This window comes from Rhipicephalus sanguineus, chromosome 3 (assembly GCF_013339695.2).
Source record: "Rhipicephalus sanguineus isolate Rsan-2018 chromosome 3, BIME_Rsan_1.4, whole genome shotgun sequence".
Lineage (NCBI taxonomy): Eukaryota > Metazoa > Arthropoda > Arachnida > Ixodida > Ixodidae > Rhipicephalus > Rhipicephalus sanguineus.
Window position 1 is genome coordinate 211,293,034 of NC_051178.1, and position 18,341 is coordinate 211,311,374.

An 18,341-nucleotide genomic window follows, 5' to 3' on the forward strand; every position below is an offset into this window, starting at 1 on the left:
AGTGAGATTGGCAAGGGCCAACATGCGCGCACTAAGGCCCTCGTATCCAAGCCATTTCAAAAGTGGAAGCACGCCCTCGAAGTCTTCGGTGCACGTGAAGTCACTAAATATCACACCGACGCTCATCTGGTAGCCGATAGTTTTCTTCAAACCTTCTCAGGATGTGTGCCCAGTGTTGTTGATCAGCTGGACCATGGCAGGCAAATTCAAATAAGAGAGATCCGAAGGAAGTTACAGCCTATTGTTGAGACAGTTCTCTTTTGCGGGTGGCAAGGTGTGGCTCTCCGTGGACATAAAGACAGTGGTCCCATGGATTCAAGCACAGCCTCCTCTACAAATACAGGCAACTTCAAAGAGCTGCTTCGCGTGCGCGCGGATTGTGGCGACAAAGATAAAAAAAAAAGCATTTGGAAAGTTGCCCAAATAAGGCCTCATATTTTAGTTTATATGTACAAAACCACATTATAGAAATCTCTGCTGCAATCATCAAGGAAAGCCTAGTCGCAAAAGTAAACGCTGCAGGCTGCTTCTCCGTACTTGCTGATGAAAGGACGGATGTTGCGGGTATCGAGCAGCTTACTCTTTGTGCAAGGTACCTTAATAAGGATGCGAACGGAATCGAAGAAGTGTTCTTAGACTTTGTGCCAATTCACGACCAAATGGCCGGGCCCTGGCCGACACCATCATAAGGCTCCTTATAGAAATGGGAATTAACATGCAGCATCTCCGTGGTCAAGGCTACGGTGGTGCAAGTTCGATGGCCGACAAAACGAATGGTGTTCAAGCTGCTGTCACTCCCTTTATCTAGTTGTGTGTGCAGCATGCTCCATCACAGACATTCGAAACTGTTTTGGGACTCTGAAGGCGACGTCAGCCTTTTCCCGTAAATCTTCTAGGCGCTCACACGTTTTGCGAAAAGTGATAAGTTTGAGCTGTCCTGAGCCTACCAGGCAGCGCCTTTTGGGACTATGCGAAACGCGCTGGGCCGAGAAGCACGATGCAGTGCTTTCATTTGTGAGCCTCTTTGAGCCGTTGATCGCAGCACTAGAGGAGATTAAGTTTAACGGAAATGGCGAAAGTCCAGTGCAGGCAAACAGTCTAATGTTGGCACTCTTTTCACCAGCGTTCCTTGTAAGCCTGCATGTGACGGAACACGTGTTAGCACTGACTTTGCCACTGTCAAAGAAGCTGCAGACGAGGAGTATCGACATGAGCGCTGCCATTGACGACATAGAAGTGATACAGCAGACAATTGAAAGTGGCCGCAAGAACACGAATGTTTCTTTCTCAAAAATATTTGCACAAATGCAGGCATTGGCAGAAAAACTGAATGTGGAGATCACCAGCCGTCGAGCCGGTGTCCGGAAGCAAAACCTTGGGAGCAATGCATTCGAAAGTGCGGAAGAATATTTTCGCAGAACCCTGTTCATTCCGTTCATGAACCACGTACTAGTCCAGTTAAACCAACGGTTCGAAAAGCACAGGACACTTCTAAAGGACTTTTCATTAATTGTATCATCCGCAATACCACCAATGCAAGATGATCGGGAGAAAGGAGCAGAAAATCTCCTGACCGTTTTTGCGCATGACGTCGAAACGAGGGCTGGTTTTGGAGAACTGCGACTATGGTGGACAAAGTGGGCGAACAAAGCAGCAAACCAGAGCCCCGGTACAGGAACCGATGCCCTCTCTCATTGCGACAGCAGGTTCTGTGCGAATGTGTACAAGCTACTCCAGATTCTAGTCACCCTTCCAGTGACCACTGCCAGCGCAGAGGGAACGTTTTCAAGTATGAGGTTACTTAAGAACTACTTACGCTCCACGATGTCCGAGGAACGCATGGTTGGCCAGGCACTTCTGTACGCCCACAGAAATGTCGACATCAGCGTGTCGGAAGTCATTGACCGCTTCGCTAAGCTTCCTCGCCGGGTCAACGTTGTCCTTTGATACCGAGCAGGACAAAAATCAGCTCAAACGAAAGGAAAAGACACTACTGTTCCAGAGTTCAGGTCAATGAGCCCGTAATTCTGACGCAATATTATTGTTCACCACCTTTTAAAGCCGTGAGGATTTTGTACCTTTTAGCAGTTAACACTGTGACCTAATATAAACATAAGAATACGGGCATCAGGTGGACATTACCAGCCAATCGACAGCTTCACCTTGTTCACTGAGAGGTCGGCATACGCGGCGTTACCAAACAAATTCAACTATTGGGAGGCCGTACTAACAGCATTGTTTGTTACTTTCATTTGTCGTTTTTGTTCTTCATTGCTTTTTGAACTAGAAGCGGCAACCTTCCTTTAAATTGAGTGCACAATAGTGGTTCGCACTTTTAAAACAGTTTTGAAGTAGTTTCTTTCGTTATTTCTGCGCTCTTCCTTTATAGTTCTGTTTACATGGTGCGTCCGAGACAGCAGCTTGGCCCAAAGGACCTATCAGTTGGCCATTATGTATAGTGATCATTGCTTAGTTCCGTTTATTGATTGCATATTTAAATGTACATTTGTGAAGTTTTGCGTAAGCATACTGCGCACTGTTTCCGGTGACTTATATTTTGCCCGTATTCGAGGTGTACTTTCCCATTCTTGCTTTTCCCTGGCCGCATCATTTGTGCAAAAAGATGAACATTTTGCGTAAACAATCTGCATTAAAATCCTGGTTATTTCGTGGACTTCATTTTTTTGTTATCAGGCACCTCTTCAGTTGAAAGCTGATGCAGTTCCGAAGTTTACGTGATATTTGCCGTACCTGTTACACACACACACAAACACAAATTTTGAAAAGATTGAAGACAGTTATTCCTGGAAAGATTTTGCGGGCATGCCAACATAATATTTTTACGAAAAAACACATTTCTTACTCGTTCTTAACAGAGGGCAGCATTCAAGAAGTGATTTGCAGCATCTAATACAAATTGTCACTGGTAATACATATTAATGGTAATACCAGTGACAATGTATGTACATGGTAATACATGTACATACCCACGCCGCTTTTGGAAAATTATGAAACCGGACGACAAAACCACAGTCTCTCTTTGTGACACTTCTGGGTTCCCCGTTGCCGACTGCGACGTTCCATCCGTCAACTCTGCATTTTGTTCCGTCTTTACTAACGAACCTAACAACGAACTTCCTGATTTTCCGCATTTTGCTTTTCCGCCAATGCCAAAGATTGTATTCAATTCAGAGGGAATTGTAAAAGTTATTAACCAATTAAAGAACTCTTCGTCATGCGGTATAGATGGCATAAACGCCAAAATTCTGAAAAATACTGAACATGTATGCAGTTCCATATTGTCAATCATTTTTCAGCAGTCACCCGACACAGGTGAAGTCCCATTAGACTGGAGAGTTGGGAAGGTCTTTCCGGTCTTCAAGAAAGGTGACCGCTCATTTGCAGGTTACTACCGACCAATCTCGCTCACTAGTGTTTGTTCAAAGATCATGGAACACGTCATCTTTTCTCATGTTGCTACATTTTTATCATCCGTAAACTTCTTTCACCCAACACAACATGGCTTTCGTAAAGATCACTCATGCGAGACCCGACTAACATTATTCCTGCACGACATTCACCTTCATATGGAGCGTAACATCCCAATTGACACACTGTTCTTAGATTTTGAAAAAGCCTTCGATAAGGTACCCCACTCCCGTCTCCTTCAAAAAATCTCGCGTCTAAACCTTCATCGGCATGTTTTTAACTGGATTAAAGCATTCTTAACAAACCGTAAACAATTCGTGCATGTTAATGATCACTCCTCCGACCTCTCGCATGTCTTGTCCAGCGTGCCCCAGGGTATCGTCCTAGGGCCTCTTTCATTCCTAATATACATTAACGATATTCCGCTTTCCGTTGAATGTAACATCCTTCTTTTTGCTGATGATTGTGTGCTCTACCGCCCTATAAATAACCCCACCGATGTCTCCTCTCTACAGCATGACCTCTCACGCATTCAGCAGTGGTGTACCACCTAGTTGATGTCCCTTAATGCGAAAAAAAAATTACTAATTTTTTCCATCGTCGCCGAAACCACACGCCGGCTACTTACACAATCAACAACTGTCATATAGCTGCTACTGACTCGATTAGATACCTGCGTGTCCATCTTTCGAGTAACCTATCTTGGGGCGACCATATAAATCACATAATTCACTCCGATAACCGCGCTCTCGGGTACATACGCCGTAACATTTCCATGGCACCACCTTCCGTTAAACTACTCGCTTATAAAACCATTGTCAGACCAAAACTTGAGTATGCAGCTGCTGTCTTTGACCCCCACCAAACTAATCATATCGAAATACTTGAGTCAGTACAGAACCGAGCAACCAGATTCATTGTTTCAGATTATTCCCGCTACTCGAGCGTCTCCGCCCTCAAATCCCAGCTAAATCTTTCTACCCTCGCTCTTCGTCGTCTTATTGGACGTCTCTGCCTTTTTCACAGATTCTTTTATTCAACCCCCGTGACAACCACCTCATCCAGCCGGTCCATCGAGGTCATCGCACAAGTCATCCAAATGCTGTGATTCCGCCATGTGCCCACACCACCTCATTTCAGCAGCCCTTCTTTTTGCGCACCACCCGAGACTGGAATGACCTTCCGAACGAAGCAGCAGTCATCCGCGATTTTGCGCGCTTCAAAAATGCCATCCAGGAAGCAGACTCAACCACATCCTAACATACACCTTCATCGATACCGCCATTTATGACGCCCACCCCTCATGTTAAGTCCCATATGGGACCTTTGAGGATATAATAAATAAATAAATAAATAAATAATAAATAAATAAATAAATAAATAAATAAATAAATAAATAAATGTTATTCATATACTTAGTCGTTCTAAAAATTCAATGAGGAGGTCGCGCTGCAACGTGAGCCCCCCCCCCCGAACAAAATTCCTGGCTACGCCACTGGTATATACGTGCTTCTCACAATGCAGTTGCGTCATGGAATCCATACAACGATGGCCGCCATCAGGAGCTGAAGACGCTACGTGCATGCGTCCGATGCTCAGCAACATGCAGATGAATCGAGACGGTCTAGGGTTTCCTGACATAATTAATACACTCTGGCCCAGCGATTGGTCAGCCATCATGGAATGGAAGCACATGGATTTGTATCATACTTGTGGTTGCGACTGAAAGCGTTCTTGCGACTTTACTTTAAGTACGCACTGTCTGTCTGCATTGACTATGCGATTGACCGAGCAACAGCGTCCTCTAAAGACTTGAAGTCATGATAAGACTGCGCACGTGAATCACTGCGAATTGTGTTCCGACGCAATATTATACTGAATGTGAACAGTTTCGTGCAATGTCGTCCGAAGCCAGAAGAGCGAATTTTGTAAAGGCATCCGTGTACTGGCCACCATTCACGCCGGCTGAACCGCCGTGCGCGCAGCTTCCGCAGATGTCATAATAATTGCTGGGGTTATACGTCCCAAAACTTCGACACGTTTATGAGGGACGCCGTAGTGGAGGGCTCCGGGAATTTCGACCACCTGGGGTTCCTTAAAGTGCACCTACATCTAAGCGCACGGTCCTCTGGCATGTCGTCTCCATCGAAATGCGGCCTCCGCGGCCGGGATTCGATCCCGCGTCTTCGGGTCAGCAGTCGAACACCATAACCACTGGACAACCGTGGTGGGTTCCGCAGATATCGCGACATTTCCTACCATGCAGTAACTTTTGCAGGAAGCTTTACCGCACGCCATCCGTCACCAACCGGCACCGTGGAAATGGGCATTCCGTTCTCGCGCCTCGCGTTTACCGAGAGCACCGTTATTTTTCTTCCATTCTCGCCTACATACTCTACATTTTCTTACGGTTACTTCTTTTTAAATCTGCGAAGAGCTCCGGAAAAACGATCGCCTCGCTTCTGCCTTTCCAACTTAGGTTTAAAACAAGACGGCGCGCTCGGGGAAGCTTACCGTTCATTAAATCACGCGCTGCCTAATAAACGCCACGGACGTCACATTATAGCGTCCCCAGAAGCTTGCTGCGCATTAAATCACGTTGCTCGATGGATGTTGCGGACGTCACATTTAAGACCAGGCAGCGCATGGACTGGCGAGCGCCTTCCTCGAGGAAAGCGCGAAAGAAAGAGGGAAGGCAGCAAGTATGAGAAAGAGAAGCCGTATATGCGGCAATCGAGATTGCGGTACGCCGCTATATAACGCGGGGAGCTTATCTCGACACCTCACTCCACTCGGCAGCCGAAGTATACGCGAAAGGCAACGTTTAAGCTGCCTCGAGTCCGAGATGGGTGACCGCAGCTGCCAGTGTTTTTCAAATACTGATTAAATAACAACACTTTGGGGCCCCAGGAACATAATGACCCACCTTTGTTGGCGATGACATTGTCCTCGCTTACTTAGACTTGTAGTAGATAGGCGAAAGCAGCTTGTGCTTGCACACATAAACGTATACCTTCACCCTCGTTAAAACTGTGGTGCTTGCGCTAGACCACACCGTCTCTGCTTTATTCATACGCGTGCCATCGTCTGAAGGTGCCGCCAAGTCTGGCCCGTACCCTGTTATGGCCACGCAGGTTTTTGACAATGACGGCGGCCGAGGACCACTGATGCTGCATTCCACGAGCTGTTAACCTCCCATATTTAATCCGGGGACCAAGGACAGGCCGTTGAGGGAAGCACGACGTCGCTTCATTTCCATTTTTTTTTTTTTTTGCATCCACTGCGGAGGCTGTTTTCTTTCGAACTCGACCAACGGGGGTGCCGTGAGACTAACGTTGCGCACATCTGCCACATTATCCGCAACGTACATGCCTGTCATCATTACATCTCCTTTCCACCAATATACTATAAGCCAACGCCTACTGCCCATCCTGCGATCGCCAGCGCTTCTGGAAGTGAGCGGACATTCCAGCCCTGTTAGCCGAAACCGCGTTACCTCGTTTTCTCCATATATAGAATCACTTGGTTATCGAAGGAAAATTGAGGCACGCTAAAGCCAGCCTTTGAATATCTCGTTTAAAGTCAAAATGTCACGCTTAATCTTCGAGGGTCACGACGGTAATAAACAGGGACGAACGCCGAAGAACCTGACCTATGACGCGTATTTCTGTCCTTACATTATTGAACGAAACAAGGTGAATTACTCGAGCGGCTCGCGCTCCTGTGTTAGACACAAACAAATGAATCCAACAGGCAATTTTGTTGTTGACAACAGACAGTAGTTGTTTTTAACTGTAGTGTAACAATCATGACGTAAATTGCAATTAAGTGGACGAAAAATCACGCCTTACGTCGGTGGGACCCGTGCGTGCTCGTTACCTGACCCTCTGTAACAGCCCTGTCCTATGGTTAGATCCTTGCAAGAACGCGAGTATTTATCACTACGGCAAACGTTGAGACAAACGATGCTCATCGAGCCGCGACGCCCGAGAGAAGACTTGCGGAGAAAAAACACACAACACGGGAGCTGCATTCGGACGCGGTGCGTCTTGCGCATTGCTATCGCGTTACTACGCAAGAATCCAACAAAGCCAGAAACGAAAATACCATACAGACACAGCATGTGTATACACACAGCAGACACCGCGCGCGCCTTACAGACGGGGCCCGAGCGTCGGGTGTGGACAACATACTGTTTACGCTTTCTACAGTGGTTCGAGCCAGAAGGCCACAAGGACTCCAAGAAGGACGTCACTGCGTAGTGGCGGGAAAGGACGGGTCGTGAAAAGGATGAAAATGGCACTATTCGGTCGGGCGTCTTTAGATAATCTACAGCGAACATCGCCGAGGGGAATTTCGCCATGACGCGTGGCCGAAGCCAATCGGGATCCCGTCTCTTGCACGCGCCTATATGGGACAGAATAAATGCAAAAACGATGCTTTTTGAACCGGAGCAAACGAGCAAGACAAAAACAAGAAAGAACGGGAGATACTGCTGCGTCCGTCCATCCGGTGGCCTTAATTATTGTCGCGGACAGTTTTTCTTCGGAGATCCGAGCACTGAGAAAAGCCACATGTGTGGCATACGGCCCCCGGGTGCGTGGCCTTGAAGTACTGAAAGGGCGTCTCACTGAATGGGCCGTAAAACGGGGGGACAATGCCACACGTGTCGGTGGTTGTTTGTGTGTGTGTGTGTTTGTGGTGCGAGGAGGAGAGCCCAGCGGAGTCGGCACGGAGCATCAGTCGCCAGCGAACCACTTGAGCTGTGTGGACGTTTCTTTCTTGGTGTAGCAAATAAATCAGTTCGTTTTGTTTTTAAACACCGGCTCTGTACGTTTCACCTTTAGATGTCTCACGACTTGATCTGACGATTCGTAGAGACACTACACTCTTGGTGCCGAAACCCGGGACTTTCTCGCCGTGGACTTTGTGTTGTTTTTTCAACCGTCAACGACTCCACGCCTTGAACGCCGCGGCAACGACGGACGTGAACCTACTCCGGTGAGCGAACTGTTTAACGAATTTGCTTAACGATGGAACGTCTCGTAAAGAAGAGGAAGGTCATACGAGCTCAAATTACGCGACTCATCAACGACTACGAGAATCGGCCACAGCCACTCGATGAAAATGAAGCGGCTATCCTGCACGCCAGACTTGCCAGTTGGCATAACGAAGTGAACACTGTCAACGACGAAATCGAGCCGCTGGTGACAGATGAAGACGCGGAGAACGAGTTCCAACAGACCTGCGAATATCAAGACCGCATCGTAGCCTGCCTCGCTCGCCTGCAGCGGCAAATGACTGTTACGAGTCGCCCAACGAACGCCGAATCAGCGGGCAATGGCAGCGCTTCACAGACAACGTCGGAGCTTAGGACAAGGGTGAAGCTCCCGAAATTTGAGCTTGTGAAGTTCAGCGGGCGGCGCTCAGACTGGCAGCCGTTTTGGGAAGTGTTTGAACAGGTGGTTGACAAGAACGAAGAACTGTCACTAATTGACAAATTCCACTACCTGAGGTCGTCAGTCACCGGCGATGCTGCTGCGGCTCTTGCGGGGATACCACCTACGTCTCGATGCTATCGCGACGCCGTAGAGCTTCTGAAAGGGCGTTTCGGGAACAACGAGCTCCTGATGCAAGAGCACATGAGGAGTCTGCTAGACATCAAACCGGTGCGCTCTTCGGATGACGTACGAAGCCTTCGCCGCCTCTACGACACTCTGGCCGCACACATATGCGGACTTGAGTCGCTGGGAAGGAACTCCACACCTACGGTGCAATGCTGCTACCTGTGGTTCAGAGGGCCATTCCTCGGGACATTCTTCTCGACTTTGGAAGGAAGTGCGCCACGGACGCCAACTCTACCTTCGACGATCAGCGGAGTTCGTCCACCGAGGGATCGGAGCCAACAACACCGGAGGGAGACAGAGGTACAGTGAACACTTTCAACAAACTCCTGTCTTTCCTAAAAGTCGAAGTCGAGAGCCGAGAAAATCTTGCTGCACTTCAGAGTTTGGACTTAAAGCAGCCCTCGAGGGAGATTCCCAGTCAGAAGCAAAAATCGAACTCAAGAATGCATGGCACAACTGCCCAATCGTCGGCAATGTTGCATCAGAACGTCACACCGCAGGACTGCTTCTTTTGTGGAACGAGCGAGCATGCAACGACAAACTGCGATGCCGCAAAAGCACTTGAAGAGAAAAGACAGCTTCTGCGATCGCCCGGCCGATGTTTCAGGTGCACGAGGCGAGGGCACTTATCGAGTGCATGCCGTGTGAATGTGCGATGCGCTAAATGCCAGCGAAAGCATGCAACAACTATGTGTGACCCATCGTACCCGACCAGACCACCAGATGCTAACGATGCCGTCACTAGCACTCAAATAAGTCTCGAGGCTGTAACCAATGATGGGACCGCTTCTAAAGAAACCGTTTTGTTGCAAACAGCAACGGCTCAGTGTAGCGGAGAGTCCTCAAACGCTCACGTGCGAGTTATGTTTGATGGGGGTAGTCAGCGCTCCTACATCACCACACAGACCGCGCAGAAGCTTGGGTGTGAGCTAGTAGGACAGGAAAGACTGAGTGTTGGCTTCTTTGGAGGACACCAAGAAGAACGGCCATTTCGAAAAGTAAAGGTGTTTCTGGAAACGAAAAGGGGTGAGAAGCGGGAATTTGAAGTGCTCGAAACGGATGTCATATGCGACCAAACGATTCCCAAACCACCAAAAGAAACATTGGAGAAATTGGAAGCTTTGGGCTATGAATGTGCTGATTCCAACGACCATGGTCCCAAAGACATTGGTTTGCTGATTGGAGCCGATTACCTATGGGACCTGACCACTGGCCGAACGGTCAAATTAGGGAAACGGCTCAGAGCAGTGGAAACGGCAGCAGGATGGACGGTGCAAGGTCCCGTTGAGGGAAGCAATAACGACGGTCACTGCACCCAGACCGTGATGCTGCGCACTTCGGTTATCGAGATGACAAGCGACACGCCCAGCAAGCACTGGACGCTAGAATCGATTGACGTCATTGAGGAGAATGAAACAACAAGTACCGCGCTAGAATTCTTTGAGAGCACTTCCTCAATGGCGACACGGAAAGACTTTGAATGCGGAGCCCTCTCGACAACTGAATTGAATCGAGCTGAGTTGTTTTGGGTCCGTCACGAACAGAAAAAGGGGCTACTAAGGGAGTTTAAGAGTGTTCAAGAAGAACGGCAGCTTCTTGCATATTCACCACTGAGAAACACATCACTCATGGTTGACGAAATGGGAGTACTGAGAATCAGCGGAAGACTGCAACATAGCAACATGAGCTATGGGGCCAAACACCCAAGCGTGCTACCCAAGGAAAGCAGCGTAGCAAAGCTCCTAATTAGACATTGTCATCACCAGGTACTTCATGGAGGAATTCGCGACACTCTGACGCAACTTAGAGAGAAGTACTGGGTGGTTGGAGCTCGACAGCTCGTCAAGAAGTCCCTGAGAGAATGCGTAACGTGTCAGCGCTTTCATGCACTACCTGCCAACGAGGTACTCGCTCCTCTGCCGAGAGACCGAATAACGGAGGCTCAGCCCTTTGAGGTAACTGGTCGATATTTTGCCGGACCTCTTCTCATTAAGGGGGCATCTGCTGCGAAATGCTACATCGCCTTGTTCACTTGCGGAGTAGCCCGAGCGGTTCATTTAGAACTTGTAAACGACATGTCAACAATCTCATTTCTTCTTGCCTTCAGGAGATTCATAGCAAGACGTGGCATCCCGAGCACAATTTACAGCGACAATGCACCATGGTGGGGCGGGTTTTACGAGCGCCTCGTAGCACTGACGAAGCAAGCATTGAAGAAGACACCTGGAACTAACGACTCAACGAAGGAAATGACTTTGTCATTGCGGCGGGGAGTGTGTCGCGGACAGTTTTTTCTTCGGAGATCCGAGCACTGAGAAAAGCCACATGTGTGGCATACGGCCCCCGGGTGCGTGGCCTTGAAGTACTGAAAGGGTCGTCTCACTGAATGGGCCGTTAAAACGGGGGGACAATGCCACACGTGTCGGTGGTGTTTGTGTGTGTGTGTGTGTGTGTTTGTGGTGCGAGGAGGAGAGCCCAGCGGAGTCGGCACGGAGCATCAGTCGCCAGCGAACCACTTGAGCTGTGTGGACGTTTCTTTCTTGGTGTAGCAAATAAATCAGTTCGTTTTGTTTTTAAACACCGGCTCTGTACGTTTCACCTTTAGATGTCTCACGACTTGATCTGACGATTCGTAGAGACACTACAATTATGTTTTTCCTTTGTTCGTCGACCCCTTCCAGCTTCCTTTCTCCTGACTTCCGGTGGTGGCCAAGGTTCTTTAGTGCGCCCAGCAACCTGCTGACCGACAGTCCTGCAACCGCCGCCGACATGGTATGTTGTGTACATATGACGCGCGCGCATATGCAGGGCAACCGTTACTCGAAACCGCAGTCAGGAAGCGGCGGAATGCGCACAAATTATGATAACTATACACGCCTTGCATAGAAACACGGAAGGGTGATCGTACGTGATGACATGTGGCATCGCCGTCACTTTGTCGACGGAGCAACTTCAAGACCAAGGGCTGACAATGTAAAACGAGGATTTCGAGAGGCCGTTTCAAAATAATAACATATAATTGCTGTGGTTTTACGTGTAAAAACCATGCGGCACAGCGGATGGCTACGGAAATTTCGACCGCCTACGGTTCTTTAACGTGCGCCTAAATTTAGGTACACGGCCCCTAGCATTTCGCCTTCATCGAAATGCAACCGGGGTCGAACCTGCGTCCTTCGGGGCTGCCGCAACCGCTATATACCACCGCGGCGACTACACCATTTCAGAATAAAGACAACATCCATAAGGTATACACGGCTCATCTGTGTTGACCTTCGTTTTTGAGTTAAAACCGATAAATTCTGGTTCTACCACACTCTAAGAAAAAAAAGAGTCATTTGAATCCTTTCGGAGAGTACTGACTTGCGACGTACATGACTCTCTTTAAAGAGGCACGTTTACTCTCTTGTGGGTCACACGACTCTCCAAAGAGAGCACAGTGTGTGTGTATGTGTGTGTGTGTGTGTGTGTGTGTGTGTGGTGTGTGTGTGTGTGTGTGTGTGTGTGTGAGAGAGAGAGAGAGAGAGAGAGAGAGAGAGGGGACGGAGGATGAGAGATAGTGGGTTCAAGAGCGTGGACTACCGAGAAGTGCGCTGCAGTGAAGTGTCAATCCCCGAGGAGGCTCGTTTATGCCTCGTCACGCCCGCGTTGCGCACTGCAGAGGTGCATGCGGTGAGGCACCCTCCGCATGCGCTCGAACTGCCGTGGCTGCAACGCCTCAAATTGAAGGGCGCACGCCGATTCATCACATCGCTACACGCGCAGCTGTGCGCCAGCAAGCCCACGCCTAATCACCGACGAGAAGAACGCGGGGGCCGCAGCCGCCCGTGCTGCCTCTCTCCTAATCAGGCATACACAAACCGTGTCACGGAGCTAATTGACTGGCACGCACTATTCCGCAGCACGCGCGCCTGAATTTTGGAGACGTAAATAAGATGTGATGTTCGCAATTAAAGCTACGGGGCGACTCGTATATATATACGAGGTGTGGGTCTTCACAGTGACAGGTTACACGCAGCTCCACACACGCGTTTCCCATGTGATACAGTCACCGCTCGAGCAGTAGGTACACGTTAACCATACTGCACGCAATTTCACCTCTGCGCGTTCACCCATATGAACGACTGCGATGATCGCGGAAGAGTACCGCATTCGTGAGACAGCTATACTACGAGGCCGACTGTGCATGCGACATCGTATCCACGCGGTTAAAAGCGCCTTAATTTAATTCATAAATTAATTGTTGGTGTTTTTCGTCCAAAAACCACGATATGATTATGAGGGACGCCGTAATGGAGGGCTCCGGAAATTTCGGCCACCTGGTGTTCTTTAACGTGCACCTAAATCAAAGTACACGGGTCTCAAGCATATCGCCTCCATCAAAATGCGGCCGGGATTCGATCCCGCGACCCTCGGGTCAGCAGTCGAGCACCATAAGCACTAGACTACCACGGCGGGTGTTAAAGACGGCTTGTACGTGTGAAAGGAAGACCAACTACATGAATAAATTAATATTTTAATGCATGACCCACATGCCGACAACAAAGTCTATATACGTATGTACTTTCAGAGATTATGCAATCGCGTCATCTGAAATATTTATGCAGTGAGATGATCGACTGACTCTTTTATTAATTAGCTTGAACGTACAAAAGCCAGAAAGTGGTTATACGAGGCAGCAGAAGGCCACCTGGTTAACTTGAGCACCACTGTAGTTAGGGAGGTACAGTAAATAGCGACAATAGATAAAATTAAATGCTCTCGCGGATCTCTACATAAACATATTTAGCGGAATAACGTTGATTGCTGGTGAAGAAAACGAAGCACTCAGCGCCGAAACCAGACCGCTGTTCAATGCGGTGCCACAAAAAATCAGAATATTTTGTATTGCGTTTGAGCCCCTTTCAGCGCAGCAAATGCTCTAGAAGAACTGGCAACTCGGACCTTTGGCTCTTCCAGGATTCAGTGCGTCTTCTTTATCGATGAAGTAGCTAACTGTACACCAGCGCTGGCGCAGTCAAAATCCGTGACGTCCAACGCGGAGTGGTCAAGCATCGTTCGCTTTCGCGTGCCTTTTCGTGGTTCTAGGGCTTTTCCGGTATTCCACCGGAACATGATTGAAGCCATCGAGAATCGACCCCGCGACTGTAGCCACAACCTCTGATCGAGGGTATACATGCAGCGTATTGCAGCAAGCGCCTCACAGCAGCCTGGGTAAGTTTTACTTCCGCCGAACCATCATGGAGGTGCATGATGAGTCGATTTGACATGCTCACGCGTTATGTACATACCCACCAATGTTTTCTGATACAAAACTGCTAGCGCGGCCTCGTTGCAACGAATTCATCTTTTAGCCACCTTGCGCGAAACGAACAAGGACGAACAAAAGAGCACACACGGACAAGCGCAAACACTTCGCGCTTGTCCGTGTGTGCTCTTTTCTTCGCCATTGTTCGTTTCGCGCAAAGTGGCTAAAAGATGTTTTCTATACAATAAGCTGTGTTTTACACAGTATATCTGGCCCCATGCACGGGTGACTGCATATAAATTGCTTCCCATCGCGCACGTTTACCGCCAACATATTTTCACGTATCAGGAACTAAAGACAGTGCCACCTCGTAATTCTACAAACCCTTGAAGAAAGAAAGAAAAAATGATCTTGCCCCTAACGCGACCGTGCCAGCTAAAGCGCAAGGAAAGAAATGCAGGCAACGTTTTTATTTTGTCCGCACGCAGGAACAACCGCGAGCGAGTGACCAGACGAGCGCGATCTAATGAGGAGTCATCGCTTTCGGTCATATACGTCCTATATTGTTACAGGGCAAAGAATAAGCGCTGGAGCAGACTACCTGAATGCGCATACACTTTCGACGAGTGAAGCAAACTGGCCGCTGCGCTTAGCTTATTTGTTTTTGTGTTTTTTTTTTTCAGAGTGCCCAGGAGGCAGCCCCGACTAATAAGAAAATGCAACTGTCCAAGGAAAGACAATAAAAAGATGGCTGATCCCTCTGTCATAGGAATCGGTATAACACGAAAGTGAAACGTGTCATCACGGAAGTAGTTGATTGTTTATAGTGCATTGGTATATGAGAGCTTGTACAATGTCTACTGTTGTTTGGCAGATATAGCACCGCTTGATGTGGACGCACTCACGTTGACGCCTAGTGGCACATCTTCGTACTGACGACTAATGCCCACGATCGTTATTTAACCCTTGCGGTATAGCTAAAGTTCTTAACACATACGTGGACACCGCATATGGTGAATCCCGCGCAAAGATGGCATCGACAAGCACATAATACACACTGATACTCGATATGCACTCCTTTAAAGCGTCGTGAAACATGAAGAGAAACGCTATACGCGCGTCGTGTCTTCCCTCTAGCCTGGCTGTTAATTCTCACAGGGCGAGCGGGGAATCCGATGCGACAGCCAGCCAAGCGTAGGAGAGCTATTCTTCGATATGGATGGATGCTTTGTGTGAGGCTTGGGCTAAAGCCACCACCTCGCGGTGTGTTAAAGCGTTGACAAAATTATGCGCCGTTTGCAAAAGCGCCGAATGGGGCGGTCATAGCAACGGCGCATTTTTCTTTTTCTTTACGCAGCCAACTAAAAGCGTGCACCACTGCGAAAGCTATAGCGTCACACAAAAACAGAGAGCCGCGCGTTGGCAAAGACGTTGAGAACACATACACATACGTTTCACGAGTGGGCGAAGCACTTTCTGTCGTCTCACACGCCGACTGACTACAGCTGACAAGGATGCCATGGCTCTGACCACCATGCCTGGCTGTGGCCAACCGTACGAGACCATTCATGCACGCAAACATTTAGATACAGCTAGGCGATGCCGACTCTGCTAGCCTGCGCGCTACGCAGAGAAAAGCGGGCACACAGCACACACGCACAACACCGTCCATCTCTGAAAGCTGAGCCCATTGCGATGCGCACGCCTTCCTCTCCAACGCGAGAGCCGTGCACAAACGGCAGCTAATTGCGGAGAATACGGGGGAGCGGAGCCCGCTTTCCGCTACCTCCCCAAGGGCAAAGAACAGCGTGCGCGACCACGCTCTTACCGAAACAGTCGAGGCAGCATCCGCCGGCGAAGTTTCTGTGCGGCGTAAGCACTGCCGTTGGGCTGGGCGAGTTTCTGAGAATGCACGCACCCCTAAGAGAAAGGGACAAAAAAAAAAAAAAGGAAGTCATGTAACACATGTGCTTTATTCACTGAACATTAACACTAATGTGCTTAGCTTAGAAAGAGCGTTCGCAAGAGCCACTGAATCGTGGTGCTTCAGTCAAGGCAAATAGCCCCACAAGAAAAGCACCGTCAAATTGAACCACCACAACCTTCCATGTGGTTCCCGGTCAACGCACTTATTAGCCCTTTTTCGGCAGAAAAACGAAAGCGCTGGTGGAAGCGTCTTTGTTTAGGCGTAATTTTGTGATAGCGCCTGCCATTTCCGAAGCGAGGCAGCAAATAGCGCTCTGCATGCACGAGCGCCGCCGCAAAGTGACGCACGGACGCGTCCTCATCGAAGGGCAGCGAATGATTCAGCGGAAACTAAGAAAAATGCACTGTCCGCATGCAGGTTAAACCGAAAGTTTATACGCACAGGTGTAATCTGTGGTGTGCTGGAACGCAACGAGGTTCCCCGGAAATTCACGACCATCGCGCCCATAAATCCTGAGACCCGTGTACTATTATTACGAATAATCTTGCTATTCTCTGTATTATTTACGCTTGCGTTATAAACAAGGCGTTTAATTTTTTCCTTAATCATCTATCTTGTGACCTAAGAAACAGTGTGAAAAGCCTGTTTCTTTTGGTGCATTTGCGTAAATGATATTGCTGTTTTGTGTATTATGCCTAACATGCATGCACTACGTATCCGCAGCATAAATAAATAAATAAAACTGAAGATCTCTGTCCCTATCGATAGGCCTCTCGGTGCGGCCTTGACGCAAAGAAAACACAAAACGGTGCCGAGCTCGTGCGCGCGAGGACTGCCTCGAGAAATAAAGAAAACGGCCGTGAAGTCCTCCGGCCCCTTTACCACTTCCCTTTCGGTATAAATAAAGGGTCGTCACAGTGTCATTTCCGCAACATTTTAGCGCGCCTTGTTGCGACAGATGGACCCGACTGAAACTGCATAACAACGACACGAGGGAAAGAAAAACGGCTTCACGACTGCCTCCCCGAATGGATCAGCCTGACTATACAAGGTGAATCAAGCTTGTTCACTGAACACAGGTGAGTCTGGCGCTGTTCGACGAAATCTTCATCGAGCTCAAGAGGTGCTCGGGCATTTTCGGTGACTGCCCGCTTGCGCATAATAAGGCGAAAGCCTTAGATCATCATCATCATCATCAGCCTGTCTACGCCCACTGCAGGGCAAAGGCCTCTCCCATGTTCCGCCAATCAACCCGGTCCTGTGCTTTCTGCTGCCACGTTATACCTACAAACTTCTTAATCTCATCTCCCACCTAACTTTCTGTCTTTCTGGATATGGGCCGGGCACGTAGCACGTCGGCAGGGTAACGTCATTAAGGGTAACTGACTGGATTCCAAGAGATGGCAAACGCATGAGGGGAAAGCCTTAGATACGCCCCATCAATCGTGAAAATTGACCGTCGGCGGCGTCAGCGTCCCGCGGTGTCGGCGTCAACACGAGTGATGCAAAAAGTTCACGTGAACACGTCATAACGACGTCACATACCGCCAAAATTTGCGACGTCATTACATGACATCATGTCTTGGTCAAAGGTGGGCCGAGCCTTTCGGAGGGTGGCGGGGGAGGATCAATGCATGGACTGAGAAGAAGAAAATGGCTTTCGCCTTCGTCTTATGCGAACGCATAATTAGGGATCCTGCGAGTCTTTTCCGTTTCGTCTTTGTACACACACACACATACACACACACGAAAGCTTGTTTCTGGCGCACATGCTGGCCGATGTAAGTACTTGCGAAAACGGTCGGGCAATGGCAGAGAAACACGAACGGAAAAAGCTTTTCCAATGCGGCTCCATGCTGAAGAGCAAGTGTAAAAACCACAACGCTGATATCGAAGATGCGATATACACTTGCAGCACGTCACTGCAAGATACTGACATATCTGGACGAATCTTAATGCATCTGCACGTGATGATTTTCCTGCTATCTTGAGGTTATATACGTCTGGAAGCCAGAATCCGCTCGCATGTTGGCCGTCGCATATTGTGCCCGTTCTTCGTCGCGCTCATTTCGGAATTTCCGGCTCAAAGCGCCCTTTATGCGAAGACAGCCCC

At 48.8% G+C, this 18,341-nt stretch overlaps 1 protein-coding gene across 1 annotated transcript in view; it reads right to left on the reverse strand.

The window, feature by feature from the left end:
* The window catches only part of LOC119388232 (putative polypeptide N-acetylgalactosaminyltransferase 9), a 263,884-nt gene that overhangs the window by 168,752 nt on the left and 76,791 nt on the right, over window positions 1-18,341 (reverse strand). Inside the window, exon 2 of the mRNA XM_037655897.2 lies at window positions 16,130-16,221. The gene's annotated coding sequence lies outside the window, so the exon portion shown is untranslated. The remainder of the gene's footprint in view (window positions 1-16,129; window positions 16,222-18,341) is intronic.